Here is a 10,016-nt window from a genome sequence, read left to right on the forward strand (position 1 = left end):
GACTTAAATAATGTGCATAATAAATACTCTGCTTTGACTTAGTATGTTTATCTGGACAGCCGATTATAAGCTAAGTCCTCTTAAAGCCATTCCTTTGTACTGCCCCTGCGTTCAAGAATACACTCAGGAAGCTATATGGTATTGACCTCATTCTCTTGACTTCTCCCAACCAACTACCACTTGAATTTCAACAGATTAATTGAATTTTCAAATCCTCAATTGCTTTATCTGTAGACTCTACATAATAGTAAGTATCTTATAGGTTTGAAATAAAGCTTAAACAACATTCCACATGTAGAGATTTTAGTACAGTGCCTGGACATAGTGCATGGTCATTAAATTTTGTATTTAATGGCATAAGTTTTTTTCCCCCAATAGTTCTCAGTGAGCTTATACAGCTGATTGTCCCTCCTAGGCAGATCAGATAGAAAACAATGTTTCTTAATATCATGTGTGCCAAACCCTGACAATTATTTTTTCTTCCTAGTTTTAAAGCATGGAGTAAATTATGTTATTAAATATCTTAGAAAAATCACAAAAGGAATTTTACCTATGTTATAGGAGAGTCCATGTTTTTCATTAGCTTTATAAGTAATTAACAGGAATGCTTGAGACCTAGGCATGAGTATTTTTCAAAAGGCTTCTAGATGGTTCTGATATAAAACCTAGCTTAAAAATACTGTACCCCTGTACACATATGTGTATGCATGTGCAACATACATATATTTATATGGTGTATTGAAAACCCGATTTTTTGTTTTTGTAAGCAATATTTTTACATAACATTTTTGTATTTGCCTATTTCCAAAGGTTGTATTTTGTATTTTCTATATATTTCTTATACATGGTAGCAGCACCACATTTTTATCATAGCAATAATGTGATTTCTTAAATAGATCAACATTCCTATTTGGATAGACCATTTCGTCCTCTAGCCAGATGGAATTGAGGTGGCATAAAGGGTCTGAAATGATTGCAAGGAAAGGCAAATAGATATTTACCTACATTTGATAAATTATAAAATAAGAGTAGCTTTTGTTCCTTCCTACTCCAATTCAAATTTCCGTCAGTAGCCCCCCAAAACTAACCAAAGTAAAACCAGAGCTTATTTTTTGTTGCAATTATATATAGCTTTGGAGATTTATATGTGTTTGTGTTTCTCATGTTATAAGCCATATGTATTCATTGCAGGAAACTTAAAATATGAACAAAGGTACAAAGATGGGGAAATCACCTGTAATCTCATCACTCTCAGATAATCTTTAAAATTTTTCTAGGCTACTATAATGGAAAAAAAAATAAATAAATAAGAAATAAAAGTCATTAAATAAAAAAAATTTTCAGGGCTAGATATTTGGGCTATTTTACTACACTTATTTATATAATTTACACATTTGAATTTATACAGTTGTTTCCTGGGTTTTTTTTTTTCTGATTTGGCACAATATTTAATTTTTATATCGCATCAAAATCTTCAAAACATGGTTTTTAAAATAGCTGCATATTTTATAATATGGCTGTACCATAATGTTTTTAATAATTTTCCTGATGTTGGATGTATAAGTTTTAAAGATTACTCATCGGAAACTATATGACCTTAAAACCTGTACACATAACTCTGTGTCCACCTTTGATATTTTCTTAGGATAAATTTCCAGAAGTAAAATTACTTGGTCCAATTTAGGTAATTTTTCAGTAATTTCACACATGCTGCCAAATTGTTTTTCAATAAGAAATACCTTTAGTCAATTTAAATCCAATTGTTTATTTTGAAAAGCAATTTTAACAAATTAATACTTCAAAATAATATAACAGCTTTGAATTTTAGTACTTCTCACTCATCTGACTTAGCAATATTTTCTTTTCAATTATTTTGCAGTGCTTTAAACTTAGGAGGTCCATCTCCACCATTCCATTAATAAAATAGTCACCCACAGCTTAAATTTTATATTTTACTCCTTAGCACACCTGGAATTTATCTTGCTCTATACTAAGAGGTTGAAATTAAAATTATTTATTTGAAAATAGATATTTTTACATCATTTCCTGAATTGAATATCCCCACTCATTATCATTAGTTTAAGATGGCTCCTATAACAAATGTTAAATATTCTTATTAGAATCTATTTCAAGTATATTAAATCTGGCTTAACTAGCTGATTATTTCAGTGCAACGCTATTTAATTTGTTTATACGTTATTAAAAATTTACTCTATAGTGGGGCAAACTGGGGATATGTGTTTTAAATCTAAAGTAATAACCTATTTTATGCCAGACCAAATAGCCTTAAAAAAAGAAGCATTATAAATGTATCACTGAATACAGAACCATTACATCATTGCATCTATAAATGGTATAGATACAAACATACAGTTTATTCAATATACCTAAAAATAGGTGAATAAAATAATGACAATATTATTTATGTTAGTGTTTCCAAATGTCATCATTGTATGAATTGAACTTGTAATAGTAATTGAGCTGTAAGTGCTCCGAAACTATTTATACTTATTTGATGTTTCTAAAGTTACTCACATTGGGATTAATTATGGGAAGTATATTAAGGTTCTCCTGAGAAGTAGAAGCAGTATGATGTGTGTATAATTAATTAATTAAATGTGGCTCATGCCAAAATCTGAAGGATAGGCTGGTAGGCTACAGACCCAAGGAGGAATATTGCAGCTTGAGTTCAAAGGCAATATGGAGACAGAATTCCTTCTTCCTTAGAGGTACCTCAGTATTTTCTCTAAAGACCTCCAACTGATTGACTTGATAAGGATCACCAACATTATGGAGGGTAATTTGCTTTACTCAAATTCTATGGAGTTAAATGCTAGTCACATCTAAAAAACACCTTCACATAATATCTAATATGCGTATAACAAAAAACTGAGTATCCTAGCTTCGTTGACACATACTAATATGAAGCTAAGATAAACCTTGAAAAGGACTGCAGATAATACATAATACTATACCATAATATCAATGTCTATAATAAATGATCCATAGCAAGTTTTAAAATAGCATTGCTATATGTAAGATAAGGGACCAATTTATTTTACACTTCATGCTCTTTTTTTTTTTTTTTTTTTTACTATTTACTTATTTAAAACATAGTTGATTTACTTTTCTTCAGTTTCTGTTGCACAGCAGAATGACCTAATCACAGACAATTCCCTGTGCTATACATTAGGACCCCATTGCCCATCCATTCCAAATGTAACAGTTTGCATTCAAAAACTCCAAACTTCCCATCCATCCTGCTCCCTCCCCACTGGAATCACAAGTTTGCTCTCCTTGGCCGTGATTTCTTTCTGTTTGGTAGATAGGATAATTTCTGCAATATTTATATTCCACAAATAAATATCATAAGGTATTTGTCTTTCTCTTTCTGGCTTACTTCACTTAGTATGAGAATCTCTAGTTGCATCCATGTTGCAGCATTATCTTGTTCTTTTTATGGATGAGTAGTATTCCATCGTGTATATGCACCACATATTTTTTTTTCCCACTCAGAACATTTTTAATAATGCACATTTAAAAAAAAATATTTATCTTACAAATTGTTCTGCAACACAATAGCTTGGAAAACAACATTTAGAAAATGAAAGCCATGTAAAAAGACAGATAAAACAACTAGAACAGCACTGGTTTTATATGGCTTTGATTTTATACTTTTCTTACTGCATCATCATTGTCAGATATCTGTTCTTTCAGCTGGTTCTGCTGTTCAGGATTTAAAGAAATACCTTTTGTTCCTGGTTTCATTTCATGTTCCGGATCCATCTGATATTCTCTAATATCAATTAAGACTTTTTCTTTAAAGTCCCGAACACTGACATACCTCATTTTCCCAATCTGAAACATGTTAGCATCTCTGCTGCTGCTGATATGCTTGGAGGGTGACAGTGCTCTTGAAGTTTCACTGGTCTTTTGCTTCTTTAAAGATTTTTTTGGAGCAACTTGCTATTTCCTCGTTAACTTTCTGTTACCTTCACTCAGAATCGCTGCCAAAAGAGCTTGAAGAAACAAGTTCCTTTGACTTAGGCATTGCCCCTCTCGGGTAGCTGTACTGCCTCTTGCTGGATTGCTTGCTCTTGACTGACTGTACCACATTTTCTTAAGCCATTCTTCTGTCAATGGGCATTTACGTTGTTTCCATATCTTGGCTGTTGTGAATAGCGCTGCAGCGAACATAGGGGTGCACGTATCCTTTTGAATGAACTCTTTGTCAGGACACTTGCCCAGGAATGGGATTGCTGGGTCATGTGGTAGTTTTATATTTAGTTTTCTGAGGTACCTCCATACTGTTTTCGAAAGTGGTTGTACCAATTTAAATTACCACCAACAGTGAAGGAGGGTACCCTTTTCTCCACACCCTCTCCAGCATTTGTTATTTGTTGACTTGTTAGTGATGCCCTCTCTGAGAGGTGTGAGGTGGTATTTCCTTGTAGTTTTGATTTGCATTTCCCTAATAATTAGTGATGTTGAGCATTTTTTCATGTGCCTGTTGGCCATCCATGTGTTTTCTTTAGAGAATTGTATATTTAGGCCTTCTTCCAATTTTTCAATTGGGTTGTTTGTTGCTGTTGTTGAGTTGTATGAGTTGTTTGAATATTTTGGAGATTAGAGCCTCGTCTGTTGCATAATTTGCAAAGATTTTCTCCCAGTTTGTGGGTTATCTTTTCTTTTTTTAATAGTTTCCTTTGCAATGCAAAAGCTTTTGAGTTTAAGTAGGTCCTATGGGTTTATTTTTGTTTTTATTGTCATTATTCTAGGTGGATCAAACAAGATGTTGCTGTGATTTACATTAAAGAGCATTCTGCCTATGTTTTCCTCTAGGGGTTTAATAGTATCTGGCCTTATATTTAGTTCTTTAATACATTTTGAGTTTATTTTTGTGTATGGTGTTAGAGAGTGTTCTAATTTCATTATTTTATGTGTAGCTTTACAGTTTTCCCAGCACAATTTATTGAAGAAACTATCTTTTTCCACTGTATGTTCTTGCCTCATTTGTCATAGATTAGTTGGGCATAGGTTCTTGGGTTTATCTTTGGGCTTTATAGTATGTTCCACTGATAAATATTTTTGTTACAAGGGCCTAATCTCCAAAAAAATACAAACAACTCATGCAACTCAACAACAAAAACAACCCAATTGAAAAATGGGCGGAAGACCTAAATAGACAGTTCTCCAAAGAAGACATACAGATGGCAAACAGGCACAAGAAAAAGTGCTCAACACCACTAATTATTAGAGAAATGCAAATCAAAGCTACTATGGGATATGACATCACACCTGTCAGAGTGGCCATCCAGCAAATAACAAATGCTGGTAGAGGGTGTGGAGAAAAGGGAACCCTCCTACACTGTTGGTGGGAATATAAATTGGTACAACCACTATGGAAAACAGTATGGAGGTACCTCAGAAAACCAAATATAGAACTACCATATGACCCAGCAATCCCATTCCTGGGCACATATCCAGACAAAACATTAATTCCGCTCTCACCATTACTATTCAACATAGTTTTGAAGTCCTAGCCATGGCATTCAGAGAAGTAAAAGAAATAAAAGGAATCCAAATTGGAAAGGAAGAAGTAAAACTATCAATATTTGCCGATGACATGATACTATACCTAGAGAATCCCAAAGACTCTTACCAGAAAACTGTTAGAGATCATTGACGAAAATGGCAAAGTTGTAGGATTCAAAATTAATACACAGAAATCAATGGCATTTCTATACACTAACAATGAAAGATCAGAAAGAGAAATTAGAGAACCATCCCATTTACCATCACATCCAAAAGAATAAAATACCTAGGAGTAAACCTACCTAAAGAGACAAAAGACCTGTACTTTGAAAATTATAAGACACTGATGAAAGAAATCAAAGAAGTCGCAAATAGATGGAAAGACATACCATGCTCTTGGATTGGAAGAGTCGATATTATCAAAATGTCTATGCTACCCAAGGCAATCTACAGATTCAATGCAATCCCTATCAAAGTACCAAGGACATTTTTCACAGAACTCAAACAAAATATTTTAAAGTTTGTTTAGAAGCACAAAGAACCAGAATAGCCAAAGATATCCTGGGAAAGAAAAATGGAGCTGGAGGAATCAGGCTCCCGGACTTCAGACTATACTACAAAGCAACAGTCATCAAAACCGCATGGTACTGGCACAAAGACAGAAATATAGATCAGTGGAACAGGACAGAAAGCCCAGAATTAAACCAACGCACTTACAGCCAACTCATCTATGACAAAGGAGGCAAGAAGATACAATGGAGAAAAGACAGCCTGTTCAATAAGTGGTGCTGGGAAAGCTGGACAGCCACATGGAAAAGAATGAAATGAGAACACTCCCTAACACCATACACAAAAATAAACTCCAAATGGATGAAAGACCTAGATATAAGACCAGACACCACAAAACTCTTAGAGGAAAACATAGGCCAAACACTCCCTGACATAAACGACAGCAACATCTTCTCAGATCCACCTCTTAGAGAAATGACAGTAAAAACAAAAATATACAAGTGGAACTTAATTAAACTTAAAAAGTTTCTGCACAGCAAAGGAAACCCTAACCAAAATGAAAAGACAACCCACAGAATGGGGGAAAATACTTGCCAATGAATCAACTGACAAGGGATTCATCTCCAACATTTATAAACACCTTCTGCAGCTCCATACCAAAAAAAACAAACAACCCCATCAAAAAATGGACAGAAGGTCTAAACAGACAATTCTCCAAAGAAGACATGCAGATGGCCAAAAAACACATGAAAAGATGTTCAACATCACTCATTATTAGAGAAATGCAAATCAAAACCACTCTGAGGTACCACCTTACACCAGCCAGAATGGCCATCGTCAAAATGTCTACAAACAGTAAGTGCCAGAGAGGGTGTGGAGAAAAAGGAACCCTATTACACTGTTGGTGGGATTGCAAATTAGTACAACCACTGTGGAAAACACTACGGAGAGACCTCAGAAAACTAAAAATAGAACTACCATTTGATCCAGCAATCCCACTCCTGGGCATCTGCCCAGAGAAAACCGTGGCTCGAAAAGACACATGTACTCCAGTGTTCATGGCAGCACTATTTTCAATAGCCACGACATGGAAACAACCTAAATGTCCTTCGACAGAGGAGTAGATAAAGAAGATGTGGTAATATACATAATGGAATATTACTCAGCCATTAAAAGGAATGAAATAATGGCATTTGTAGCCACAGGGATGGACCTAGAAATTATCACGCTAAGTGAAGTCAGCCATACAATGAGACACCAATATCAAATGCTTTCACTGACATGTGGAATCTTAAAAAAGGACAGAACGAACTTCTTTGCAGAACAGATACTGTTAGACTTTGAAAAGCTTATGGTTTCCAAAGGAGAGAGTTGGGGAGTGGGGGGATGCACTGGGGTGGTTGGATGGAAATCCTATAAAATTGGATTGTGATGATCATTGTACAACTATAAATGTAATAAACTCCTTGAGTAATAAAAAAAAGATACATGTACCCCTGTGTTCACTGCAATGCTGTTTACAATAGCCAAGACATGGAAACAATCTAGAAGTCCACTGACAGATGAATGGCTCAGGAAGTTGTGGTATATACACAATGGAATGCTATTCAGCCATAAAAAAAAGTTAATTCCATTTGTAGAATCATGATGCAACTATAGATTCTCATAGTAAGTGAAGTAAGCCAGAAAGAGAAAGAAAAATACCTTATGATATCACTTATATGTGGAATCTAAAATATTGCACAAATGATCCTATCTACCAAACAGAAACCAATTATGGCTAAGGAGAGCAATCTTGTGGTTCCCAGTGATAGGGGGCGTGGGATTTTGGGTGTTTGGGATGTAAATTGTTACATTTGGAATGGAGGGGCAATGGGGGCCTACTGTACAGCACAAGGAATTGTGTGTGATTGGGTCACTTTGCTGTACAACAGAAATTGAAGAAACATTGTAAATCAATTAAACTTTAATTTTTAAAGTCCTTAAAAATATCAAGACAGTTTAGTTAAAAATCCATGCTCTTTTTCCCTTTGGCTGTGCTACTCTAAACATTAAAAAACACTTTTTAACAAAGTAATTTTTATATCACACACAAACATTTGTAAACACATGTATTTACATATAGCTAAAAACAAAATACCATCCTGCAACAGCTAGTTTGGGAATACTCACAAAATATAATCTTATGTTTTTATGTCATCTGATCTTCTTTAACTTTTTGATCAACTTTCCTGGGCTAAGATATGGCACTGTTACCTCACAATGTTCTTTGCTTAATTACAGCAAAGATTGCTTCACTGCAAAAGCATCAGAATATGTAATATCTGGAAGATCCCATGGAAACTAATGTGTCAAACTTGCTTTCTTACAAGTTATTTTGCAACTATGGTGATGTTAAGAGTTGGTATGGACTTCTTGAATGTCAATTTCCCTGTTTTTCCTTCCCAGAAGAATAGTTGTCTTCTATGTCTGAGATGGGATGTTACTCTTGTATGAAACATTTACAAAATGAATAAAAATTGTTTTTGTTTTCCCTCACTATATAGTGAAATTTTAGGGCTTTTTCTTGTTTTGCTTTGTTTTCAAATACCTTTTACGGAATTCCCATTGTGGCTCAGAGCAAATGAACCCAAGTAGTATACATGAGGTTGCAGGTTTGATCCCTGGCCTCACTCAATGGGTTAAGGATTTGTCTGCCAAGCAGACATGACTTGGATCCTGCATTGCTGTTGCTTGGAGTAGGCCAGTAGGTGTAACTCCAATTCAACCCCTAGCCTGGGAACTTCCATATACCATGGGTGCAGCACTAAAAAAAATTAAGCAAAAATAAAATAAAATAAAATATCTTTTAGGAGTTCCTTGGTGGCTCAGTGGGTTAAGGATCCAACACTGTCACTGCAGTGGTTCTGGTTACTGCTGTGACATGGGTTTGATCCTCACCCAGGAACTTCTGCATATTATGGGTGCAGCCAAAAAAAAAGTACCATTTAACTCCAACCATCCCTAGATACTATCTGGCTGATAGCATGCACTAACGTAGGTTCACTGATATATTTACTGAAGCTTAATATATTTTCCTTCACCCTTTATTCTGAGGAAATAATATTGATTGCCAAGGATTTATTATAATAGCACCTTATATTTATATAAAAGAATATGGATTTTACTGTTTGTTCACCTATGTTATCACTTGGTTCTTCCAATAACTCTAAGAATTAGAAAAAGGAAAATGTAATATCCCACATTTTACTGTGGGATTTGGAAGGCCATTTTGGCAGATCAAAATCCAAACTCAGTATTTTTTACTACAATTACAAACCTAACTATTCCCAATGACAAATCTGCTGGCCAGTGCAAAACATATATAGTACTGTGAGTCAACACAACAAATATATGAAATCCATTAAGTGAATACATTTCAAAGGATCTATGAAGACTTTCAGAATTTGTTTTGGCATAAGGGATATAAATGTTAGAGTGCTGGTAACATCCATGTTTTCTGTCACTTAATATGCTTTGATACATTCAATATGAACAGCACATACAAGTGCATGATGAGGATAGTACATATAAATTCAGGTGATGGAAATCAATTTGATGTAACCAGGGTCCTATTTGTAACTGGAGTACCATTGTGGCAATGATGGGTTGTGCCCATCAGGAAATGAAGTGTCAGGAAATGAAGCTCAAAAAGAATGCTAAAGCCTTATTTTTGTATTCCTTCATGATGCACTAAGTAATTTAGATTTGATTCTATAAGCAAAAGGAGCCATACAAGTTTTCAAATAAGGGAGTGATATCTTTCAGATTCTAGTAATCTAAATCTTATAGATTTATGAAAAAATGGATCTTTTATTTATGAAAATTGTAGTGAAGAGATAAACATTTATTTGAGGGCTGCTTTTGTAGTAGAATTGATGGGACTTGGTGAATAACCAAATGTAGAGAGGTTAGAAGAGAGAGGGAATTTG

General features: G+C 34.6%; 1 pseudogene; it reads right to left on the reverse strand.

Annotated features, from left to right (window-relative positions):
- LOC100738249 lies at nucleotides 3,670-4,051 on the reverse strand (annotated as a pseudogene).

This window comes from Sus scrofa, chromosome X (assembly GCF_000003025.6).
Source record: "Sus scrofa isolate TJ Tabasco breed Duroc chromosome X, Sscrofa11.1, whole genome shotgun sequence".
In the NCBI taxonomy this organism is placed as follows: domain Eukaryota; kingdom Metazoa; phylum Chordata; class Mammalia; order Artiodactyla; family Suidae; genus Sus; species Sus scrofa.